Genomic DNA, 27,881 nt, shown 5'->3' with positions numbered 1-27,881 from the left:
CGGAGCCTGGGATTTTTTGCCGAGGATTGCCAGGATGTGGACTTTTACACCATGAAGCAGCGGTTTCCAGTAAGAAGTGGCGACTCGGGAGCTCCATGCAGCGGAGTGTTCCAATCCGTCCCGCCGCCGGAGGTTCGATCATCGCGATGAGAGGGCTTGAACAGCGAAACGTCGGCAACGGCATGTGCAGAGGATTCAAGGCCCCGATCACCGGTGAACAAAGGAGGAAGATGACTGAAATTTATTATCTTCCATCACAGTCCCTGCACGGACACACAGCACCTCCACCCCGACTGAAATCCAGAGCCAGTTTCTTGCAGACAGTCCCACCTCTCCAGACAACCAAAGAAACAGCAAGGACCAACATCTGGAAAGATGAATGGAACCAGCTCAACACACGAGCCCACGACTGGATGGAGAGAGGAATCACTCCGACTGAATGCCTCGCCAGCGGGCACGACCTCCCATGGCCAACCTGGAAGACCCTCAACAGATTACGAGTGGAGCAGGGGAGGTGCAAAGCACTTATGAAAGCATGGAACTACCAGGCAGAAGACACATGCAGCTGTGGAGCAGTACAGACAATGTCCCACCTACTGGAGTGTGATGACGTCCCCCAGAGCAGCCCTCAGGACCTGGCTGAACCAACCCGACCAACTGTGACCTGCGCCAGATACTGGCAGAACGACATCTGAAATTGCAACGGACTCGAAGAAGATCACAGTGAGGACTGTGGTGGATGTTTATGTTAAACTTTATTTTATGTGCTGTGTGTATTTTTGCTTTTTTACTTGGTATGGCTGTATGGTAACTCAAATTTCACTGTGCCCTAATTGGTACATGTGACAATTAAATTGAATCTTGAATCTTGGATGTGCTGACCTCACTCATGTCTGATTTGCAATGCTTATGCACAGAGTCAGAGACAAACTGATCTGCAGAGCAGGATGTAGCCAACAGCTCTATGTGCAATTGTTGGTCGCAGCTAAGCACAACTATCCCACTATCATGGGTAAGATATTACTTTCATTGTCCTTTCCAATAGGGATCCTGTGATTTTGCTTTCTAAGTCACGTTTATCATAGTGTTTCAAAATGACAGGCAATATGCGTGTCTATAACTTATCCTTAAATGAATTAAGTATGATTCATTTGTAATTGTTCAATTCTCACTAATTATTTTTACAAATATTTGAATAGAACGTACAAGTATTTATAAGAGGATTGTGTGCTTTCATAAATAGAAAAATAAAAGTAAGGAGTAACACAGCTCGCTTTAGAGATTGTGCACACCAAATCAGTTTTCAGTTTTTCTCTCAGATTTTTGAGTAGCAGAGAGGCAGAGCTTTTAATACTGCTGCCTCATAGCTCCAGCAAACTGGATTCAATCCCGACCTCATGTGCTGTCCGTTTGTAGTCTGCATGTTCTCTCTGTGACTGCATCGATTTCCTCTGTGCACTTCCATGTCTCAAAGTGGTGCAGGCTGATAGTCTAATTTGCCACTAAATTATTTCTAATGTGTGGATGATGGATAGAATCGGTGGGGAGTTGATGAAAATGTGGGGAAAAAATATATTTTAGTATGGATTTGTGTAAATAGATGAACAATCGCTCAGTGGGCCAAAGTATTGATTATTAGAATGGATTTCATTAGTGGTAGGGAATACAACATTTATGTTATTTATAGCATTTATAAAAAGCTAAAGCTTACTAATAAATATTTCCACCTACACCTTTTCCTCAGCTAGAGCAATTATGGTTTTCTAACTTGTGAGGTTCCAGATGATTTTACTAGGAATAACTTTTAAACTTTAAATTAGTTTTCAAAAGATAACAATCAAAATAGGACATGTTGATTTAAATACAGTCTACCATAGTTTTCAAAAGCGTGTAAAACCAACACATTTGTACTGGGCATTAATTACATGGCCATTTGTTATTAAGTTAATCAGTGAGTTTTATAGCATTAGTTACCAGTCCAACAATTATTTACATCTTAAACACTGAAGGGTGATATTAGCCTTAATGCTGGCAAAATAATGTCATTAATTTTTATTTATATTGAATGTTCAATAATAGTAAGATTAAATGAGAACTTACCAGTTTGAAGTTTGATCTTTATTTTATGAGGAGTTACGTTGTTGATTACGTGAAGAAGACCGCCAGTGCGCATGCACGACAATCTTCAAAGCAGCGGTATGCAATCACAGATAACAGAATATTTGAAGTAACATAGTAAGATCAGCAACATGAGAACTACCATATGACCTTTATGAGCGAGAGGGTTGGGCGTGGTGGGCACGTAATCACAAACGTAACTCCTCATAAAATAAAGATCAAACTTCAAACTGGTAAGTTCTGGTTTAATCTTACTATTTTACTTCGGAGTCACGTGAGTGATTCCGTGAAGAGTTCAAAGCTCTGTGATTTCATGCCGCAGGTTCAAATCCCGGCGTCTCACTGCATCGATTGACTCAGAATGAGTGAATAATCAACAATGCATTAACCATAACATTAATTCAAATGTATTAATGGCTTATGTGAATAAAGCAATCAATAGCAACCCCTCTATGTCAGGGGAGGCTAAAGTGAACGCAAAACAGAATGGGCAAACAGCCCGGGTCAGCAATCAGCCTATGGTAAAAAAAAATAAAAAATGCATTCACTTGACCATCCTGCGGTCGCGAGGATATGGTCAATGGAAACGTCCATTCCGCCCTGATGGAATGAAATGTAAAATCGTCAGTGTCAATACCTGCATAAACCAGAACCTGCTTCAGTCACCTTGAAATAGTCTGAACTGACTTTTTCTTGTGTGATTGTTTGTGGCTAAAGAACAATGCTGATTCCACACCTCATAGGGTTCTGGTGGTCTCGATATAATATAGCAAACCTTCACTCACACATAGACGTGAGTCCGTGGGGTATGTTGAAATACGATCTTAAATCCTGCCACCCTTGGTCTGCTCTGCTCGTGTAGATCAGAATGTAAAACGTAATGGCATCTGCAGCCATTTCCATCCTATCTAGCCGCAGCCTCTGCAATGTCTGCCCTCGTTGTGCTGATCCTAGTGTCATGATTAAGGATGTAGCTGGCTTTGGTGAAGTATTGTTAACCCAACGTCAATATCCCATACTGCATATGCGTGTACTGGGAGAACTTGTGTTAAAGACATCATTTACAAACTTGATATCCGGGGTTGAAAAACCCGACTGGAAGACGTCGGTAATCTGTACCATATTAAATGTAACATTTAAGATTAAACAAACCCCCTTCCCATCTCCTGAATAGGAAAGTACTGCTTTTCTGGTGCTCTCCCTGCAATCTGCAGTGAGCACATGAATGGCTCGATGTGACAACCCATGTAAGGCAGTCCATTGAGAATGTGTAAATCAATAATTGTTTTATTATGCAGAGGCTGGTTTCCTGAACCAGCAAAGTTTGAACCAGCAATTTCTCAAATATAGTTTGAGACTGAACTGGTGACTTTAACAAAAATACAGCGTTAGAATATCATCCAGCCAAACATAACAAGTGTTTTCGAACTCCAAGTCGAAGCACCGATTTTATAATTTGTTAAATAACCTGGGAATATAGTTTATCCCATTTTGCAATGTTTTACTGTTATTGTTAAACAGTATTTTTCATAATGAACAGGCCACTCCTGCCATCATTCCATGGGTGCTTTGCACGACAACTCTGTCCAATTTTCGAGCCTGTCTGGAAAACCGATAATTCTGGCTCTAATTCCAAACTTGCTTGGAATGCTAGCATTGTGCCCTCTAAACAGATGACCATGCTTTTGTCCTTTGTATGCTGTACAAACAAGTGTAAATATTACCAACTTGTGAGTGGTCCACTTACCCATGTTTTGGAAGTGCCAGACCCACCTTGTTGAGTAGGACTGGTAGGGTGCGTGGAACCTGTGCCCAGCTGTCATGCTGCCACCAGCTTCAGTGAACCGGCCACTGCCGATGAAGGCATAGGGTGCGTTGTCGCGAAAATTATGAACTCTGCCGTTCATCCGTGGTCCCACTGCAGAGCGCCAGCTGCGCATTTGTGTCGACGGCCGGCTTGTTCCTGGTTCAAACCCGGAATCTGCACCTCTCTTGTAGGGATACCTTCTCAGATTTGCCGACCAATTGTGGCTTAACCTTGCTGCTTCTCGGACAGCTGCCCTTTCTAGCGAACGGTCATTCCTGAGCCCAGCAGCATTCTTTGCAGCTTCATTTCCTGGGCACGCAGGCCACGTCCCATCTGACCCCATATCAGCTGGTTCACTGCTGGCACCTTAAGCAACACACAGTTCCCCGGGGTCTTGTGTTTCTTTGCGGTCTCATCCATCGTGAGCTCCTGTAGCTGATGGGAGACTAAATAATTTATCATGGAGGCCAACCCATCTCCCAGTGGCTCTCCTGACTCTGACGGGACAGCAAATCGTACTGCCAGGGATGGGAGCTGCCATTTTTCGCCTGGATTGAACTCACCGTCAGAGTCGTGGTCAGAACTCAGCTGACCCATGGCATGCGCCTCATCAATGAGGGTGCTATCGAGCAGCCCTTTACTAGGTGCTGCTGGCGCGGCCTCTTCTCCAGCCTACCGCCGACACCACTCCCGCTCCTGGAGTGTGCCCTGGGGAAACAACCTCTGCAAGAGGTGCTCCATTTGGGATAACCGTTGAAAAAACGGTATCCAGCCCCGGAGAGGAATTCTCCGCTCCTGACTCTGGCTAGTCAGTGGGCCTAACAGACTTGCTGGTGGCCCTAGGCCTGACTGGCGCTGGCTCTGTGCTTCACAGCACCCAAGTCTGCAGTAGCCCCGCTCCCGGCTGGCGACTGTGCAGGGGTATGAGGCAGCTGTTCACAAACCGCACTCCCGCGGCTGTCTACCGATTTTCTTGCAGCTTGCCTCTTTCCCTTGGTTGTCTTGTCCATGGCGTTGTCATGGAAGAAATACACAGCACAGCACAACAGCAAAACAACCCGAACTTCAGCTAAGTTTGTGGCAATTACCTGGAGATTTAAATCCTCACAGCCTCTGTGCGCCAATGCGGCTGGTGCGCTCACACACTAAGCAGCCCTGTCCCAGGCGCTGCTGGCGCGGCCTGCTGCTGGCGTGGCCTGTACCATAGGCGCGCGCTCATACACTAAGCAGTCCTGTCCCAGGCGCTGCTGGCGCGGTCTGTATCATAGGCCCGTGCTGACTCACTAAGTAGCCCTGTCCCAGACGCTGCTGGCGCGGTCTGTATCATAGGCCCGCGCTGGTGCCTGTGAAGGGTTAAAAAATAACAACAGAATGCATACAGAAACATACCTATTTCCGGAAGAGAATCCTTTCAGCCCGACTCCTCCGAGTTCAATAGGGCTGTTCGACTCTATCTGTGATCGCACCCCATGTCTGGGGCCCACAGATCGATGATTCTGTGAGCCACTGACCGCACTGTCAGCGACTCTGGCGGTAGCCCCGCCCACCTGTGTGTTTTACCCGACCCCGGGAACACAGCAGGTTTGACACCACTGACCGCTTTGTCAGTGGCCTTAAAAAAGCGAAAAAACCCGACATACCCGACTATCCGCTTCCGTGGTCGGAACCGGGGTCTCCCCACAGCCCATAGTCAGTTCACTCGCCGGACTTCTCCAAATCCTGCAGGATACTTCTGTGAAGAGAAGTTCCTGCACGGATATCAACCCTGGTTAGTAATAAAAAACTTACCTGCATGTTTCAACTTACCGTCGGCAGAAGCGAAGCCCTGCCTGTGCGAACAACGTAATGACGTGCATGCGCACTGGCGGTCTTCTTCATGGAATCACTCACGTGACTCCGAAGTAAAATGTAATATACTGTACCCCATTGCTCTGAAATTATTTTATGATAAAATGGACTTTTATGACAAAAACATTCTTGACCCTTGACACTAATATGACTGAAGATTGGCTTATCTGGAGGGGGACTGTAATAGTATAGTTTTTCTGGGTGAAATATGCCAAGCTGGAAATTAGACCAGTCTCAAAGAATGAATGAATGAATGATATCTTTTTAATTCGAACGATTAAAAAAAAAAAAAGAAGAAAAGAAAAGATGAAAATGATTAAATAAAAGGAAAATTATATATATACATATATACATATATATATATACATAAATACATACACGCATACATACATATACATGTACATATATACATACATACATATACACACATACACATATACATAACATATATGTACATACATAAATTAAAAAATCAAAAGCCAATTTCGACATAATACACATTAAACTCGTTCGAAAAGGGATAGGAAGAAGCCTATGCTTGTCAAGTCCTACCCCCATTCTTCACCATTAACAAATGCAAAATTCAATAAAATAAACTAAACAGACAATTCAAATAACACTACTCCAATCAAGCTCTTAAGAAAAAAAGAACAAAAAAGAAAAGAACAAAAAGAACAAGCACCATTAACATCTGTGAGATTTACATTCTCCTTCCTCATTACTTTACTTTTCAAAGATATATCTTTTGTACATTTTTTTAAATTGCATTATATTCATACTTTGTTTAATCGTTTCGTCAAGACCATTCCACAAAACCACCCCACAAATGGAAATACACATACTTTTTAAATTGGTCCGAGCATAATGCTGTTTCAAGTTTAGTTTCCCTCTAAAGTTATAACCCCCCTCTCTGTCTTTGAACAGTTTTTGTATGTTTACAGGTAGCAGTTTATTTTTTGCTATATAAATTATTTGTGCAGTCTTAAATTCTACCAGATCCTTAATCTTTAAGGTGTGTAATTTTGAATACAGTATATTGGTGTGTTCATGATATCCTACATTGTTTACTATACGAATAGCTCTTTTTTGTAGTGTGCTTAGTGATTGTAAGGTGGTTTTGTAGGTGTTGCCCCATACTTCCACACAGTAATTTAAATACGGTAACACAAGTGAGCTGTACAGAATATACAGTGCTCTCTCATTCAAAACATGCCTTGCTTTCCCCATCACTCCAATACTCCGTGCTACTTTTGTTCTCACATGTTTTATATGGGGTTTCCAGCAGATTTTGTGATCAAGAATCACACCCAGAAATTTATTTTCATACACTCTTTCTATTTCAACATTATTTATCATTACTTTTACTTGTGTATTTATTTTGCGTTTTCCAAACAGCATAAGTTTGGTTTTGTTTAAATTTAATGATAATTTATTCAAATCAAACCATGTTTTTAGTTTACTCATTTCTGCTGTGACCACCTCCAAAAGCTGCTGCAAATTGTCCCCATTGTCCCCATCACAGAAAATATTAGTGTCATCTGCAAATAACACAAATTTCAAGAGGTTTGACACCCTACATATATCATTAATATACAAAATAAATAATTTGGGGCCCAAAACCGATCCCTATGGGACTCCACAAGGTGAATCTCTGGAACTCTCTGCCACAGAGGGTAGTCGAGGCCAGTTCATTGGCTATATTTAAGAGGGAGTTAGATGTGGCCCTTGTGGCTAAGGGGATCAGAGGGTATGGAGAGAAGGCAGGTACGGGATACTGAGTTGGATGATCAGCCATGATCATATTGAATGGCGGTGCAGGCTCGAAGGGCCGAATGGCCTACTCCTGCACCTAATTTCTATGTTTCTATGTTTCTATTTCTAAGCATGTTGATTTGCAGTCCCCTATTTGCACAAACTGATGTATTTTACTTATGTAGCTTCTCATCCACTCTAGTACAACCACTCTGATTCCATACTTTTCCAGTTTTTTGATTAGCAAATGATGATCAATTGTATCAAATGCTTTTTTCAAATCTATAAATACACCCACTGCATATTTCTTGTTATCTATAGAACTGGTAATGTCTTCAATTAACTCCATTAATGCCATGGATGTCGATCTGTTTGACCTGAATCCATATTGACTATCAACTTGCAATTCGTGCTTCTCGATAAAGTTATCTAATCTACTTACATACAGTTTTTCTAATATTTTTGAGAACTGAGAGAGTAACGACACCGGCCTGTAATTTGTAAATTGATTTCTGTCTCCAGCTTTGTATAGTGGGATGACTTTGGCAGTTTTCATTTTACATGGAAATACACCAGTTTTGAAAGATAAATTGCAAATATAAGTTAAGGGTTTTACAATTACACCAATGACTACCTTGATTAAAGCCATATCAATGTCATTCCAGTCTGTAGACCTTTTATTCTTACAATTACTAACAATGTCAATAATCTCCTTTTCATCAGCTGCTTTCAAAAACATTGAGTTTGGGTTGCTGTCTAACAAATCCACAACCTTCCCCTCTCCTTCTTCTGACTGTGGATTATCGATTTCTTCTGCCAGTTTTGGTCCCACACTTACAAAAAATTTGTTAAACCCATTAACCACATCATTCATATCGCTTACAGTTGTATCATTGTCTTTAAAATACTGAGGGTAGTTTATATTCATTGATCCATTCCTGATAATATTATTTAACACATTCCATATGCCCTTGATATTATTTTTATTATCATTTAATATTTTATTATAATAATCTTTCTTACATATCCTCATAATACTAGTCAATTTGTTTTTGTATCTTTTGTATTTACTTTCTGCTTCTATAGTTCTGAAATTTATGAATTCTTTATACAAGATATTCTTTTTTTTGCATGCATTTTGTAGTCCTTTTGTCATCCATGGCCTATCTATATATTTTTGCTTCTTGTTGTGTTGTTTCAAAGGACAGTGTTCATCATATAATGATTTAAATATTATCAGGAATGTTTCATACGCTTTGTTGGTTACACAAATCATATATTTGTTGTGCAGAATATGCATGGAATAACATCAGACCTGAATATTAATGGTAAACTGCTGCATTATTCCAATTTAATAGCCACTCCCTGAAGAACCATTGTGAGGCAGCATACTTCGAAGAGACATAATTGTCCACAGTGTCTTTACAGAATATGCAATGATAAAGGCATGGAAACATCCACACCCATGGTGAGCAGATTGAAGTATCGAGCAGATAAGCAGCAAACATTGTCAGAAGGGAGGAATAGATAGCGAAGGATTGAAAGATCATTATATATGTAGGAAGGAATTGTAGACGCTGGTTTATACCAAAGATAGATAGAAGGTGCTGAATTAACTACGGGTCAGGCAGCATCTGTGGAGAAAACCATTCTACAGATTCAATAAGACTTACATGTTATAATAAACAACCATGTAGGAGGGAATTTTGTGCTATACTCTGCTATATCCATACCCTGTATCTGGCTTTACTCGGATAGGCACACTCACAAAATAACCTTCAACTATTGGGGGGGGGGTCACGTGTCTCGGTGACGAGAGGTAGGGGTCACGGTGTGGTCACAGGTGCCCCTGGGGAGTATTTAAGGGTTTAATTGTGGGCGCACGGGGCTGGTGAGTGAGGAGAATTAGTGTAGCAATAAAGGACAGTATTTTCGGACAAACTTCGCGTCTGCCTCGTTCTTTAACGGACAACTCCACGTCCGCTACAGTGTCAATGTATTTAGCATGAAACGCCACCATTCTTTATCTCCAGAGATGCTGCCTGACCCACTGATTTAATCCAGCACTTTGTGTCTATCTAAAGCAAGGGTTCCCAACCTGGGGTAAATCTCGCCTATCCAGGGGGTAAATTTGTTGATTCTGGATTTGTACATATTTTTTCTCATTGACTGACTGTGCTTCTGGTATACCGGTATCCGTTCATCATTAGTTGTGCATAAGTAAGTGAAATAACATTGTTATGTGCTATGTTGGGAACCCCTGATCTAAAGATCATTGTATATCAGGTGACCTCAGCACCTTCTCTGCAGAACCGATAGCTTGAGCTTGGGTAGCCCCAGTCCCACCAGGAGGAGGATTGTTTTCATCCAGCTCAGTGCATATGGCGTGCACAGCCTAAAGTTGTAGGACAACTTGTTCTATTTGATCTTATTTGATTGAGCACGCCAGGTTGATTGCATTCGTTGAAACAGGGTGGACCACGTGAAGGTTGCAATCTCCCACCCCAGTGAGACACTGAACGCAGGTATCTCGACCTACAGTCTAATTGTCCAGTCACCTGTTTCCTGCCACATAGCCAGAGGTTGAAGGGAATACATTTTTATACAATGCTACAACAGTCTGGTTATCTTGTTTGGTTTCTCTGCATCTGCGATTGTAAATTCGCTCTTCTCAAGCTTCCCCCCTAGTCTAGTTCAGTCAAAAACCACTGAGTCAAGCACTGGAACAACTAATCTTTATTTTTGGAATGCACAACAAATTCCCCTATACGATACCAAAACCACTGCGGGTTCGATAGTTGTATCTGTCAGGCCAAGCCCTCGTGCACGCAGAAACACTCCAAAAGGTCACGCAGTCCCAAGTGCTCTTCCAGAAGATCGACAAAGGACCTCATGGGGGCTGCCTTTTATAGGTCCCCGAACCTTGAGGGGCTGAACTACATAGGGGTGGTCTCTTTACAATCCAATCAAACATATTAATTACATCAGTACATTATAGACAGTTCCCCAAACCAATAACAGAGTCGGTCTCTCATACATTGTTTCAGGAGAAGCTTCTGGAAGAAGCTAACTTAACTTGAATAATGCAACTGGAATTCAAACAAACCTGCCCTGGCTTAACACTTTGGCCAATCAACAAACAGCAGGGTAACTGTCCAGCAACATTATTTACAATATTTACAATGCTGTTGCAGTAATGCAATCACTTCCTTGGAGGTCCTCTGCAGAAATCTCATTCATTCTGTCAATTGAAGAGATACTCATACATTTCCTATCTGCAACACTGATCTGGGCCCGAGACTTACTGGCACCATTCAGCAGCTTGTCTTATATCTGCAGAGACACAGACTTGACCAAAATGGCCTAACAATGCATGAGTCCTTTACTAAATTTTGGTGCTATTACTGCTCTGTTTTAGTCAGGATTTACACGATCTTTACCATTACAGCCAAAGACAGTGACAAAACCATTTGAATGACGAACCTTCAATGTGACCATTAAAACTTGTATCTATGACCAGGTTTTTTGTCATCTGTCCAAATATCCCCTCAAGCGCCCCAACAACACATTTTGTTAGATAATGCTCATTTGAATTGCCTTGGGATATTTTACATGTTATAAATCCAAGTTGTTTGCTGAGAAAATAAAGCTGAACAAAGTTAATTTACGATAGTTTTCTTATCTACAGGACTGCCAAGTGAATAGCTGTGAACCTATGTAGTGTACTTTACTCGATTTGGATGCTAATGAATGGGCCATCTACAGAAGCACAAAGTTTCCTTCATGTTAACTCAGCATTGAATTGTACAGCTTATGGCTAGTTTAGTTTAATTTTGTTTAGAGATACAGCGCGGAAACAAGTCCTTCGGCCCACCGGGTCCGTGCCGACCAGCGATCTCCGCACATTAACACTATCCTACACCCACTAGGGACTATTTTTACATTTACCAAGCCAATTAACCTACAAACCTGTACGTCTTTGGAGTGCGGAAGGTAACCAAAGATCTCGGAGGAAACCCACGCAGGTCACGGGGAGAACATACAAATTCCGTACAGACAGCACCTATAGTCAGGATCGAACCTGGGTCTCCGTCACTGCATTCGCTGTAAGGCAGCAACTCTACCGCTGCGCCACCGTGACCGCCCTATTAACAAGTGTTGTTTGCTAGGAGTCTGTACAACATATGGAAAACCCAATTTTAAGAGAACTGTCTTCAATATTAAATTGGTCGATCTACAGTAGCATTGGTCCTGTTGATTAGAAAGATGGGCAGTAATGTAATACAAAATATATATTTACAATGTCAGAGAATAACAGCCATTGTAATCATAAGAATTTATTGGCAAGTAACATCATTAAGACTAAAAGCAGAAAATGCTGGAAACACCTAGCACGTCAGGCGTTATCTGTGGAAAAGGAGAGTTCTTATGAAGGGTCCCAGACATCAGACATTAACTCGTTTTTTATTTCCATTTATGCTGTACAACCTGTTGAATGTCAGCAGCAGTTTCTGTCTGTTTTTTTCAGATTTCCAATATCTGCAGGTGGGGGGGGGGGGGGGGGGGGGGGGGGGGAATTTCCAATATTATCCAGAACAATGAACTTCAGAACTGTCAGTGGATTGATTGATGAAATCTAAAATTACTTTTAAGGAACAACCAGACTTTGAGCATTGTAGAAGTGGGTCAGTGGAGCACCTGGACAGGTCCTGGATTATAATAACATTGAAAGAGAAGTTCTTCCAGCATTTGGGCCATCTTTTATTAAGGAGGAATTGTAAATTAAACAGAGTAGTCAATGTGGGTGCGAGAATGGAAATTGAAATACTTGGCAACTGATTTGGAACGGCAGAGCTTTGGAAGGTTTTTGGATGGCAGAATTGGCAATCAGATTTATTGCAGAAAGTTGAATGATAAGATGGGCGAGGCTGGCTCGTAGATTAACAGGGAAACTCTCCTTAACTAATTTGAAAACATCACATCTCTAAGTTGGCTGCAATTTTACACGCCACCTTTATCGTCTGACTGCTCAATTATCGGCATTCACAGTCACCTCACTGCTCACTTGAGAGGCAATTTATGTTATATATTCTTTCAAAAAGCATTTATTTAGCCATTAATATTCACCCTCTTTAACATATTAAATATATTTGCATAACAAATAAAATAGATTAAAAATGCAAAAATGTATTATCCACACATCTCCCAGATTTTTTTTAAAGAATTGGTACTATTAAGCCTCAAAATAATTCTGCAGATAAGTTTTGAATAAATACATCACATTTTGGGAATTTTGCAATCCAATTCAAAGAAAACTGAAATTTGAAGAGATCATTATATGGGCGGCACAATGGCGCAGCGGTAGAATTGCTGCCTTACAGCACCGGAGACCCGGGTTCGATCCTAACTATGAGTGCTATCTGTACGGAGTTTGTACGTTCTCCCTGTGACCATATGGGTTTTCTCAGTGTGCTCCGGTTTCCTCCCACATTCCAAATAAGTGCAGGTTTGTAGTTTAATTGGTGTCTGTAAATTTTCACCAGTGTTTAGGATAGAAGTAGTGTATGGATGATAGACACAAAATGCTAGTGACTCAGAGGGACAGACAGCATCTCTGGAGAGAAGGAATGGGTGACATTTCGGGTCAAGACCCTTCTTCAGACTCAGTGTATGGTTGTATACACTCTGTGTATGGGTGGACTTAAGGGCCTGTTTCCATGCTGTACCTCTAAACTAAAGCAAACTATTCCCATTTGAACAAACTCAACAATTTCAGTTGTGCGATCTTCATACAATCCACACGGACGAACGCCAGATACATAATTCTCACTCAGAAAGTGTATCTTCTACTAACTGTGTATTATTGATGCTTCATCAGCACCTGTGAGACCTGGGCAACATCCCCAGGCCAATATTCTTTAAGGTAGATATATAGTCACTTTCTATTAGGTTCCACCATAACCCTATATCCCAAACCAATTACTGCTAAACTACAAACACCTCCCAACACCGGGCCTCTACCTCACTCCACAATATTTGGCCTTCACCATTACTATTTGCTGGCACACTCCAACTACAAATGCCTCCGCTGTGCTAATTGCCGCCCAGACCATTAAGCTCATTCCCCAGCTACCCTTCGTAATTATCAATCCGCTTCTTTAACTTTCTTTGCACATTCCGCAAATGATTTGTAATAATGATGAGATATAAGAAATGTAAAGGGCTAATCTGTTTGACACAAAGTTAATATTTTATATGAGACCTTCCTGAAATAAAGCTTTGAAAATTTAATAGGTGCTGTCTGTGAAATGTCCATTAGAGAAAGAAAAAATATTTGAATCTCTCAAAAGATACGTGATTCTTCTTTAACCTTTCAAATTGTGTTGCTGCACAGATTGGATGCCGCAAACCTCTGCAACTGACGCTTAGAGACTTTGTGCAGCTTCAACAATAGAACATTGCCAACCTCATATTTGAGATGTGTTTGAAGTAAAAACTTAATGGAAAATTAAGAGCCATATTTGATTGGAAAATTATTCTATTATTAATAAATCTCCTCCACCCCCGTTCCTATTTTGACTTGAAAACAGACCTCTATTATGGACTTTATAATGATGTAATTTAAAGGCACAGTGAGTTACTGATGTGGATTCTGTTTTGGAATATTCATGTGTTTACAACAGCTGTTTTTTTAATATATGTATAATTTACAAAATACCTCAGAGGCATCGTATAGTACTAGAAGTAATGCCAACATAATGCATATTTTTTAAAACAGTCTTTAAGATAATCATTTTATAAAATATGCTCTTAAATCATTTTTTTTTTACCAGCCACTGTAACCCTAAACAGACTCCATCAACAAAGTGCAATTTTCAAAACCTAATTCTTATAAATTCATTCCCAAGTCCACAGTCATCCTGCAGGGAACTAAAGTCCAGCAGGTACCCCCTTCCCATTCTCCATTACTCATTCCCCCAGGATCTCGGTGTCCAAGGTTGTAGCTGATAAAGCAGGTGCCCAAAATATAAACCAACTAAAGGACAACACAAAGTGCTGGAGCTCTTCCAGCTTTCTTGCTACCTCCTCATCCCATCACCCACAATTAGTCTTAAGTGACCTGAAACGTCACTTAACCATGTTCTCCAGAGATGCTGCCTCACCCGCTGAGTTTACTCCAGGACTTTCTGTCATTTTTGTGAGCAAGAATCTGCAGTTTCTTAATTCTACAACTAACGGTAGGATGTGGATAGTAGCTGCAAAAGTCTGAGTATGCTTTGGTCACCTTTTAGGCTTTGTGAATACAGTGCTTTGGTTTCCTGAATTCATTTATCTAAGAACAATAGGACTGTCACTTCATTGCTTTAATCTCAGTTATTGCCCCATTTATTTCAGTGGGAAAGCCCACAATGTGCTTGCAATGGCATCTCAAGTCCATTATTTCTTGTATCTCGTTCCTTTGCTTTTCAACCGAATTATGGAGTACCTGATGTAAGCGACAGTCCAAATGAAGTCTGAATCCTACAAAAGAAACTGAATTAAATTGGGTAATAACTCTCATAAATTGAATAGAGCATACAAAGATTAAAAATTGTAATAGAATAGAACAGGGACTTCATCTTATTGTTAAACTTCATAAACAAGAAAACTCAGTGATTGTTGAACATCTTGGACAGTATAAGTATATAATTGTTCAGCCAGTTGACTCTATGCCATCGTTTTAAAGAGCTATGTAATTAGAAGCTCTCCTGTTCTCTTTTCCAGTGGTGCTGTACTTACTCCCGTTTACAAACATATAATATGTTACTCTGGAATCTACTTGCTTTCAAGTAGCACGTTTCCGATCAAAACCAGGCCCAAAATAAAAAAAACTTCTCTTCTTATGTCCAGTGCTGCCTTAACAAATTCAATTCTTAAAGTTTCCATCCATTTCCTGCACTCAAGCAGCTCAGGGGAAATTTACTGCTCAACAGAAAGAAAAACAGGAAACGACTGATACACTGGAGATCAAGAAAGATCAAATAAGGTCCATAGAGGCCACAGTCCACAGAAAAAAAAACAGGTGCAGTCTCATCGGGGAATCATCAGCTATCATTTTGTTTACTTGTTTGACGGAAAAGGCCATGCTCTCTCCAATAATTGTCCCGGTCACACCTCAAATCCCACGGCATACTACATGATCGCATTTAATAATGATGTTTGTCTGGTCCACTAGAAAGAAAAACTTGCTCTAATTAAGTCGCTTGCATGTTTGTTGGTGAAACTTTGGTGGGAAATAATAATCGCATCACTCCCTGCCTGCCAGCTAATTGCAAAAGAAAGAAAGGAAGTACTGAAAAAAAAGAGAAACATTGCAATATCTGTCTCTGGCCTCCTGCAAGATCCAATACAAGCTCAAGGAACAACATCTCATCCCCCATGTGGTCATATTGCAGAACTCGATGCTGAATTCTCAATTTCTAGGTAACTCGCTCCTTCTTTCTGCCTATATGAGAACTGGCCATTTTCATTTGACATTTTTGTTATGTTCAGACGATACAACCCTACAGATACGCCCTCCCTCTTCTTTCCTCTCTCCTCCTCCCCTCCCCAATCCCTCCCTCACCTCTCTCTGTCCCTCTCCTTTCCCCTACCCTCAGTCACTCCCTCCCTCCATAACTCCTCTCCCCTCCCTATCCCCCTACTAACCCTCTATTCCCCACCTCCCCCACTCCTCACTTCCCCCTATCCCCCCTACTATTCCTCACCTCTGCACTGCCCTCCTCTCCTTCTATTCCCCACTCCCTACCTCCTCCATCCCCCCCTCATCTACTCCTCTCCCTCCATTCCCCCTCCTCCCTCACACTCCCTCCTCACTTCCTCCTTTTCCCTCTCCTCATACCCTCCCCCAATCACTCCCTCACCTCTCCTTTTCCCTACCCTCAGTCACTCCCACCATAACACTTCTCCCTTCCCTACTGCCCTCTCCCTCTATCCCTTCTCCTCCCCCACACTCCCTCCTCACCTCCCCAGGATCTCGAGGTTGCAGCTCCTCTCCCTTCTTGCCTGCCCCGGAGGAGCATCAGCCATTGGCACCCTTAGAGCCAGCCCTCGGATCCCCGGCTCGTCCCGGAAGCACCAGCAGCTACGGTCGTGCCAGCGTGTGGGCAGGGGGGGTTGTGGGGGTGTGGGGGAAAGCTTGGAGAAAAGACGGGGGAAGAGCCATGGGGGAGAGGGGGGTATCACGGGAAATAGGGCAGGAGCCAGCGAGGGGAACCAGGGGGGAAGGGGCTGGAGCTGCAGGGTGTTGCGATAGCGGTGCGCTTGGGACTCACAGCGAGTGCTGGACACTCTCCTCCACCGGGTTCAGACTTTCCGCTTTCCGTTTGGCAACATATCTGACTTTGCCGGGCAACATATCTGACCGGGCTGCTTCCGGTCCCTCCGAAAATTGTATCCGGTTGGAGACCTCTGCCGCCCCCCCCCCCCCCCCGCAGCGTCCCTCAGCTCCAGTAAAGATGTGATGGCGCAGGAAGGGGCAGACCATCCCGGGGAGTGACAGGAGAAGAGACCAATCCGCGTGGCGCTGACTAGCAGGAGAGGAGATCGATCTGTGCATGCGCAGTTTTACGATTTATAAACGTCGCTAACTTTTACAATATACTATCGATCGGAACACAACTTGTTGCACTCACAGCACAGGGGAACGGTGAGTGAGCTGATGAAAAATTGTAGCGCTATCCTGTACCGTTTTTGCCCAAATAGAAAAACCGTGCAAACCGGAAGAGCACAAGATCAGAGTTTTAGTTATGTATAGATTACTCAGCCAAAGAAGTTTAACCTTATCTTAACTGTCCCATTGTAACATCCTGTCAGTGAAATTGTCTTTATTACCCTCTCTACCTTGACTAATTTGTTTTTCTCTTTCTCATTCTCTTTCCACAGATCCTGCCTGACCCATTGTGTGTTTCCTGCATTTTCAATTCTTCACTTAATTTTAATTTTTACCCCAAAGGCAGTCATTACTTACAGAAATGGCACTGGATCACATACAATATAAAATCTATAGAAAATCGCAGCTTCACACTTATAATTGTTCTGTGAATATATTTATATCTCTATTTGGAATGGCTGTGATGAAAATAATTTCTGCATGAGTTTAAAAAATGCACTTCATATTTCAGATATAATGAGAAAAGTTAATTGAGCAATTTGTTTTTCAAGCTACAGAAATTCAAGTTTCTGATATATGCCAGACATATTTCTGAGACAATTTACTTCTTGCCAAAATAATACCGAGGCCAAAGGGGAATACATTTTTACTTCAGAAGAAAATTAAGAAAAAAACGATTGTATTTGCCGGAAGAACTAATGGAGCAATTATGCAATTATTGCCTTAATATGAGAAAGTAGAAAAGATGTCAACAGGCCATGAAATGAACATGATATATTGGTTCATGATGTAATGTAAAAAATCTCACTGAAAGGTTTTGCCATTTACGGAGATGCATTACAAAAAAAAAAAATGACAGAAATACATTCTGCAAATTGAAAAAAATTCAACCAAGCATCTCAGGCGCTCTTAACATATTTATCTATCATGCATATAGAATTGTACATTAATTAGTCCCTACATTACAGGTAGCATTTTTTCTTTTAATTTACTTGCAAAATTGGACAAAAAATCACGAATTATTGCTATAAATCGAGCAGAATATTAAATCTGTCCATGGCGATGGTTTATCTCCATGTAATTTAAACTAACCCCTCTTTGGAGCTTATGTGCTTTTTTTTAATGTACGCCTTTTTCAAGTTCAGTATCTAAGAAACAATAGTGAAGCACAAAGATCAGATGAGAGATCCACCCATACTGTTGGCTCAAAACTCATTTTAACTCCCAGGCTTCATTAACGTTTGAAGGCCAATCTGGCTTCTGATTCAGTTGCAAAATTGGGCAGCCAGCCCGTTTTGGCAATCTGACTCTCAGAAGTTTAGACCATAATCTCCCAGAGGCAGATGCAATGGGATTTATAGGTGCTGTCATATTAAGCTTTGATATTTCCGCTTTGATGTGTAATTCCTCAACTCAACAAAGGAGTTACTATCGCTTACACCTATGTTCTTCACTTATAACAATAAATCCTGTTATGTTAGACAGATAGTGAGATATCCTGGTAGAAACTAGTGCCTAAAAATTGTTTTGCATCTGCTAATACTCAATCAAGCCTATAAAACATTTGAAATTATGCTTTGACATTTCTGACAAAGCAAATTTTGCCTGGCATTTTACCACATGGCAACCAAGGAATTGCATCAGTCCTTAAATGCCTAATCCCTTCAGGAGAGACATGGAGAAACAACTTGACTGTGGGGGAGAGTGGAGGAGACCTCCCCAAATCAGTCAAAGGAACATGCAAGTCCTGGTCAAATAGATGCATGCCAGCAGTAAAGACCATTCTCATCATCAGGAGAGTGGCATCTATCATCGGATGAAGAGTTTGGCATTGGGTGATCTGCTCATCACTGTTTACGCCAGCAGAATGGAGATTGTTACAGGAGGATGTAATTAATAATGAGCAAGGTGCTCCTGGAAACACCGGGGCATTTTTAGTGCAAAGAAGAGGATTCAATCACTTGAAAATAATATGCAATGCAAGTGTGTGAGGAGAGTTTGAGTTATCTGGTCTCCCTCGGCTGATTATTGATGAAGAATGTGGGTGTATAGGCTTGAAGAATGTCATTTGGTTTGCATTGGGGAACCTTATTAAAATCTTCTATCTTTTTGAGAATATCTGAGAATATCTGTTTCCTCAACTCACATGAAGTAGAGCAGGAACACCACCCCAAGTAAATTTTTATGTCCCCCAGCATCTGTCTTTCACATTTTGCTCATAAAACAGCATGGTGGCGCAGTGATAGAGTTGCTGCATTGCAGTGCCAGAGACCCAGGTTCGATCCTGACTATGGCTGCTGTCTATAAATGGAAAAAAGTTGTTCGGCACGGACTTGTAGGGCCGAGATGGCCTGTTTCCGTGCTGTAATTGTTATATGGTTATACAGAGTTCTTACGTTCTCCCCTTAACTGCGTGGGGTTCCCTGGGTACTTCAGTTTTCTCCCACACTCCAAAACACTTACACGTTTGTAGGTTAATTGGCTTTGGTAAAAAAAAGTTGTAAATTGTCCCTAGTGTGTAGGATAGTGCTGGTGTATGGGTATGGTGTATGGTGGCTGGACGGTGCGGAAGGGCCTGTTTCCACGTCATATCCCTAAACAAAACGAAATAAAACAATGAATCTCACCCATTTTCTGTTTCATTTTCTGCTGGAGCCACTCAGCTCCAGGCACAAATACAAGCTTGACCCAGACATGTGTGCAATGGCTGACTAATGCCTGAAAAATATTGAACGTGGCATTAAGAAAGCATTGAACTGAATTTGCATCAAGGACATTGCCCAAGCAAGTCAATGAGAGTTGATGGTTGGAGTCAGACATGTTACGTGAATGTGGTTGGCATTGTTAGTTGCCTGTCATAATACCTCTTGGATCATTCATCTGTTCCTTCCGAAAAGCAGATATTTTATCCAACAATACAAACCTCAATATAAAGAAAAAATGAATTGTGAAAAAGTGGGATTAGCCTTAATAGTCAAGAGTCAAGAGAGTATTATTTTCATGTGTCCCAGATAGGACAATGAAATTCTTACTTGCTGCAGCACAACAAAATATGTAAACATAATACAGAACAGGAGAGAAAGTTTAGTATATCTATAGACCATATATACAATAGCCTGATGGCTGTGGGGAAGAAGCCGTTCCTGAACCTGGATGTTACAGATTTCAGGCTCCTGTACCCTCTTCCCAATGGCAACGGTGAGATGAGTGTGTGGCCAGGATGGTGTGGGTTTATTTATTACAAGAAGGAGCAAACGCCCCCCCTACTTTGTAGTAAATTTCAAGATTTCAGATATTCAATATAGCCATTTTCTTACTGTAATTTCAAATCTTTATTTCATGTACATGTAAAAAAGTATTAAATTCAAATATAAAATTATATGTTGGTAATGAAACCTACTGCAGTTTGTTTCCTTTATAAATGTTTGCCAATCAGTATTTCCTGCAGAGGATGCTGCTGGTAATCGCATTACAGTGGGATAACACAGCAGGCAGCACATCCACATCGAACTCATTCCTTTTATTGTTTGTACAATCTGAAATGTACTGTACTTTCACAAACAGCAAGCCAAAAAAATCTAAATAATGTCACCAAAATAAAATGTTTGTACGTTTCCACTAGTATTTATTATTATTCATTCAAGAGACGTGGGCAGTGTAGCCATGGTAATTAGTAGAGTTCCCTAAATGTCCTTGAGAAGATGGTGGGGAGGTGCTACCATGGTGATGGAAGAGAAACTCCTGCAGTGTTTTGTGGCAAGGACATTCAGAAGTCCGACCTAACATCAATAAAGGAATGATAATCTATCTCAATGTTAGATTGATGTATGACTTGGAGTGGAACCTGCAAGTGGTGGTGGTTTCCATCATCTATACAGTTGAGACAGGGATTTGAGAGGGTCCAGCTGAAAAAGCTTTGGCAAATTTCTGCAGTGCATTTCACAAACATTGTATATCGTGGCCACAGCGCACAGAAGTGGAGAGTATGAATGCTTAATCCATGTGTAATCATGCATTGTCTTTCCACTGACTGGTTAGCACGCAACAAAAGCTTTTTACTGTACCTCAGTACACATGACAATAAACTAAACTGAACTTAAGTTGATGGATGGAGTATTTTTCAGGAGGACTAGTTTGATATGGATAGTGCCAAGCATCTCGAGTGCTGTTGGAGGCACACTGACTCAGGCAAGTGGATAGTATTCAACTTTCATTTGAATTTACACCTTGTATATGGTGGAAAGACTCTGGAGTATCAGGAGGTGAATTAGCCACCAGAAGACACCCAGCCTCTGAAGTGATCTTGTAACCACCATATTTATATGGCAGGTGCGTGTAACAATCTGGTCTTTGGTGATTTTCAGGATGGTTATTGTTGGAGAATCAATGAAGGCAGTGCCATGAATGTTGAAGGAAGGTGGTTAAACACTTTTTTTACATAATAGATATGATCATTTCCTGATTGTTGGGTAAATCTTGGTGTTTATAGGATGTTATATAACTACCTTATAGGACAGGTAGTTTCATTTTTAGTTTAGTTAGTTTAGACACACAGACTTTCGGCCCAATGAGTCTCTGCCAACTAACAATCACCCATTCCCTAGTTTGATGTTATCCCAGTTTTGCATATTAAATACTAGGGTCCATTTTACAGAAGCCAATTAACCTACAAACCTACATATCTCTGGAATGTGGGTGGAATCCGGAGCACACGGAGAAAATCCACGCAGTCACAGGGGAGAGGGTGCAAACTCCGTACCAACAGCACCTGTAGTTAGGATCGAACCTGGGTCTCTGGTGCCGTAAGGCAGCAACTCTACCTCTGCGCTGTGCCACTTTGCCTTCCTCTGAACGATGCCCTTGATGCATATTCAGCTCAATGCTGTCTTGATTCAAAGTTCCGCCATTGCACACATGTCTGAATAAAGCTTGTATAGAGAAGGTCTCGACCCAAAACGTCACCCATCCCTTCTCTCCAGAGATGCTGCCTGTCCCGCTGAGTTACGGCCGCATTTTGTGTCTATCTTTGCTTTAAACCAGCATCTGTAGTCCCTTCATACACAAGCTTGTATTTATGCCTTGAGCTAAGTAGTTCCAGCAGAATAAAATAGTGAATGGGTGAGAAACATTCTCAATGGACATCCAATCTCCTATTGTTAGGCAAGAAACATTTGTTGACCAATTAAGGGGTTGTATGTGGAATGATCCATTCAGCAGCAAACATGCTCATTTCAGGCCTAATGGAGGGAATGCCATGAATCAGCTCTAGTTGGGTGAATCAAAGATGATGGATTTGTTGAAGTCCTGAGTGCATATTTCAGTTCATTTGGAAAACAAAATTTATAATGATATCATAGTTTTGAATATCCAGAATTATTGTTCTTACAAAACAAAAATCAGTATAATTACCCCATAAATGAGCAAACTGTCCTAAACCAAAATGAATGGTTATTTTATATAAATTGCCCAATATATTATTTGTTACTTTGGCGGATACAGATTGATTTGTAGAGAGAAATAATAATCTGAGGTCTTATTATTTTCTTTAAGTCATGATGCCTTGAACCTTTTTCTTCTTAGTGACATTTCTCTTTGGCAAACACTGTTGTAGGCAATGAATTGTTTATATTCATTAGATGAAAAAAGTTGATTTTTCTCCACCCTGAGGAAACAAAGGTAGCAGTGAAAATCAAGGTGATGACTTGCAATAATATTAAGGTACTGGTTTAAATCTGCAGATGCAGTGCCGGCCTTAAGCCGATTGGACTGATTGCTCCCAATTGGGCCCCGCGAGTAAGGGGGCCCCGTTCCAGAGTAATCTATTCTCGGCTCGAATAGATCTACCACGGGTGGAGGGGGGAGAGAGGGGCGGAGAGAGAGTAGAGGGGTTGAGGGGGAAGAAAGGGGTAGAAGGGGAGGGGAGGGTGAGGGGGAATGGAGAAGGGGGAGAGGGGGAATGGAGAAGGGGGTCGTTCGCTCATGGCAGCGCTCCCGCCCAAAGATACTAGATTTGAAATGTCTTTCTTCGCAGGTGATACCTGACCCACTGAGTATTTTTATCATCATTTTCCTTTATAATAACCAAAGGTGAGCTTGGCTTTATTATAACTAAAGATGAGCCTGGTGTCAGCATTATACATTGTTAAGATTTCTGCCAGGTTATTTTGATAGAAGAGTTGTTAATGCTTTTTTTTATTAATAATGGAATCTGTCTATTTAACTTCTGTCAAATCACTTGTTTTCATACTTACCATGAGAACAAACTGGAACACGTTGGAAGTTATTGAATCAATCACATTTTTTCCTTGTGATCTAACAGCAGCACCATAAACCTTGGCGGTATAGAACAAATAATGTTTTAGTATTGTTTGTTTGTGGCTCAAACACAGTATGTTCCCCTTATCAAAAATAATTTAAAATTAATTTATTGTTATATATTGATCTGTCATCTTTCTTTCTTCCTCTTTCCTTGTCCTTACTTTGTGTTTTCTTTTCTACAATCCTATTTTCTCCTTTATTGCTCTTTTATTGTTTTTTTTTACCTCAACTTGTTGAGTTGGATCACAGTAACAATAATTTCATACCTAAATTCCACCCTTTGAAAACACCTGGATACTTCTGTGTTCAGCTTATCTGAGCATGGTGGATGTTTTTCCAACATCAGTCGCATACTTTGGGATGTTATGGGTCGTTCACTTCACGTTTTCTCCAATACTGACTTAAAATGGAGCTTTTACTAGTGACCTCTCTGTTTCATTGATTATTCACTGAAATCGACGAGCCCACCATGCAGGGACTGGAGATTGGATTCTACATTGAGAATGTCTCCAGCGGAAAATCAGTGTTGCACACAGCATCCGCCAGTCTCAGTTTTCAGTAAACTTTCGACTTTAAGACTTTAGAGATAGTATGGAAGCTGGTCCTTCTGCCTACAGAGTCCATGCCGTCTAACAATCACCCTATATATTAATACTATCCTACACACTAGGTACAATATACAGAAGAGAATTAACCTACAAACCTGTATGTCATTGGAGCGTGGGAAGAAACAGGAACACTCGAAGAAAATGCATACAGTCACAGGTAGGATGTACAAACTCCGTACAGACAGCACTGGTAGTCATGATCAAACACGGGTCTCTGGCACTGTAAGGAAGTGACTCTATCACTACACCTCTGTGCCACCCCTGGGACATTGTCCCAAATCCTTGGGATTATGAGAAATGATTCAGTGGTTTCTATTGCATTCAAGTTGAGCCCTTGAACAATTCATAGTGCAAAGCCAGTCACAGGAGACGCTCCAGGCAAAATATCAAGCTTGGTGCCCAGACATGCGGCTGGACAGGCTGACCTCTGCAACTCTGTCCCAGTGCCACCACCAGCACAACCGGCCTTTATGGCCAAGTTAAGACTCTGACATTTTCAAAAAATCGTAGGACTTGAAGGGTACAAAATAGCTCTTAAAACAAGGTGGCTGTTGTGTACTGCTTAATAGTAAGATTAAACGAGAACTTACCAGTTCAAAGTTTGATCATTATTTTATGAGGAGTACGTTGAGGGAATACGTGAAGAACCCCGCCATGACGCATGCGTGTCATTCTTCAAAGCAGCGGTGTGAAATCACAGATAACTGTAATGACTAAACATAGTAAGATTAGAGAAAAAATACCAGTTGAGTATATGATCATGGGTGGGAGCGGAGGGCACGTATTCCCTCAACGTACTCCTCATAAAATAATGATCAAACTTCGAACTGGTAAGTTCTCGTTTAATCTTACTATTTTACTTCGGAGTCACGTGAGTGACTACGTGAAGATTTTAAAGCTCTGTGATTTCATGCCGTGGAAACGAGTCCATGCATCACATCTGCCTTAATGACTGTGGGAGGAATTGTGTCAACATAATTTAGACATGAATCCGACATTGAAATCCATGAAAATTTATTAACACAAAATTATAGCCCCAATTTATGGGGTGAATTAAATTACAGAACTTAAAATTGTTTCTGCAAACGTTCCAGGTTTAATGACTGGTTTATGATAAAATAGTTGGAATGTTTTTTCCCCTGACCATCCTGTTGTCTTGAGGATTTGGTCCATTGGTACATCCAACTGCATAGCTGCCGATGTAGCTGCAGCCCTGGTGGAATGAGATTAAAAATATATTAAAATATTAGTATCTACCCCAGCCTGTATTAGAACCTGTTTCAGCCATCTGGTCTGGACTGGTCACTTTTGTCTGGATGGTCTGGACCGTCACTTTTTTGTGTGGTTGCTTGTGGCTGACTAAAAGTGCCTTCTCATTGCCTCTGATGATTTTCGTGTTCTCCATGTATAACAACAAATGTCTTACTATACAGAGACGATCATCTGTTGGGTAAGACCTGAATTCTATATTGAGGCCTGCTGATCCCTGTCTGTTCTGCTTAACTAATTCATAAATATGAAACGTAATATTTCCAGATGAAGAAGTCATGTTGTCCAGTCTTAATTTATGTAACGACTGTACCCTTTGTGCCGTGACCAAAGCCATTAGCATGACTGTTTTTAATGTCAGTCTATGTAGGGACAGAGCTGTTGCTGTTGACAATACTCACATCCCATATTTGAGAGTACTTGGTTCTTGGGGGATTGGTATTAAAAATTCCCCTCATAAGTTTTGTTACCAGTGGGTGAGTCCCAACAGATTGACGCTCTGTTCCTTGCCATAGATAAGTTGATAGGTAGTTTATGCCCAGTGTTAGTAATAATGATGCCTCCTGTGCAGTCCATCTACCTCCACAGCTGGAGATGGAATTGGTGGCACCCCAACCAAGTGCACTGGCATCAGTTTGTAGCACCATAGAAGGGTTGCTGATAATGATTGGATTGTAACAAAACCGAATGTTATCTATCCACCATTTTAGTTCCATTATAGCTTTGATTGGTAGCTTCATTGGTCTGTCAAAATGACCAGCATTAATTTTGAGTGCTCGTATTTTTGCTCTCTGTAAATTTTGGTAATGTAAAGGTCCGAATTGTGTGGCTGGAAAAGCAGCCACCATTTTGCCAATTACTTTTGCTACCAATCTGATGGACGGTTTACTGATGTCAATGAGGTTATTGCAAGCCTCTATTAAGTCTATAGCCTTTCCCTTTGGCAAAGTCACCGACATGTGAACTGAGTCAATGGTGAACCCCAAATAGTCCATAGTAGTGGAAGGCGTTAATTTTGATTTAACTGGATGGATAATAAACCCCAGTTTTTCAAATAACTGTTTTGTGGCTGTTACTGTTTGTTTGGCCAATTCCAAAGTTTTGCCCACAATAAATATGTCATCTAGATATGCCATGACCATGTGTTTTCGTATCCGTAGAAACGCTAGGGCTGGTTTAAATTTTTTTGTGAACAGCCTGTGGGCTGATGTTAACCCATTTGGCAGCGCTCTATATTGTCAGATCTGTCCCATCCAGTTGAATTTTAAGTAACATCTTTGGTCACCTCGTATAGGCACTGAATAGTAAGCATCTTTTAAATCGATGCTAGCCATGAAGTAACCTTTGGAAATCAATTGTTTTGCAGTAACAAAGGTTTCCATTTTAAAATGAATATATTGTACAAATGTATTCAATTTGGTCAGATCTATGATGATGCGACAACCACCATCTTTTTTGTTTTTGGTAAAGATATTGGACACGAATTCTAGCGGTTCGTGTTGGGATTTTTCAATTACCCCTTTTGCGTAAAGCCGCTCTAGTTCAGCATGCGCTTCTGATTTTTCTTTAGCGGAAAGTACGAATATTCGGTTCGGTACATGCTGAACTGGAGGGCTGTATTTGTGTATAAATTCTATGGTATATCCCTGGATACTGCTTAAAATATACGTGTCGGTAGTTAACATACTCCATGCATCCAGAAAGGAGTGTAATCTCCCCCCAACCTCCATGCTCCCTGCAATTTGTAGGGAACCAGACCCATCTACCTCCATAGTTACCAGTGGCAGGTTTACTTCTTTTTGTAAATCCTTCATTGATGTTGAGGCGTCGGTGTCTGGGTTTGTGGTTTGGTTGATGTTGGAGGTTTGCGTATCTTCCAAGAAGGCCGGCCTGGGCCATGGCCTAAAAAAGACTCATGTTCGGTGTACCGGACCTTCGAGCTTTCACCAGTTAGTCTTGTTCTACTGGTGGGTGCATAAGGGTGCTGTCTATGGCCGTAGTGGGTTTTTGATGAAGTCCCTTTCATGAGCCCCAGGGTTTTTGCCTCCTCATCGAGCTCCTTGACTTGCTTCGATAGGTTTCCTCCAAATAGTAGAATTGGTGGTTTTACGTTTCCAGGTTTGCACAGACCTGCGAATTTCGGGTTTAAAGTAGGTCGGATGGCACTCTTCCTGATGCTGTTTATTTCATGTTGTGTGTTGCAAAGCAGTGCCAGTGCATCCTGTTTGACATCCATGCCTCTAACTCCTACTCCGATATGTTTCCATATGCAATTGTTTACAACAGGAACATTCAGGGATATACAGTTACCCGGTGCCGAGTGTCTTGCCGTGGTGTCCAATACAGCCTGTTCCTGTAGCTGGTTAAAGGACATATAATCTATACTGGCAGCTAGTTTTTGTTCCAGGTTTTGGCCAGTCTGGTCTGGCTGTATGAAGTTGGACACCATGTCCAGTAGATTTTCACGTTCCTGCACCCCCTGCACACTTGATTTCTCTTCTGCAAACCC

Source organism: Amblyraja radiata, chromosome 11, assembly GCF_010909765.2.
Source record: "Amblyraja radiata isolate CabotCenter1 chromosome 11, sAmbRad1.1.pri, whole genome shotgun sequence".
In the NCBI taxonomy this organism is placed as follows: domain Eukaryota; kingdom Metazoa; phylum Chordata; class Chondrichthyes; order Rajiformes; family Rajidae; genus Amblyraja; species Amblyraja radiata.
Note: the sequence above shows the minus strand (reverse complement) of the source record.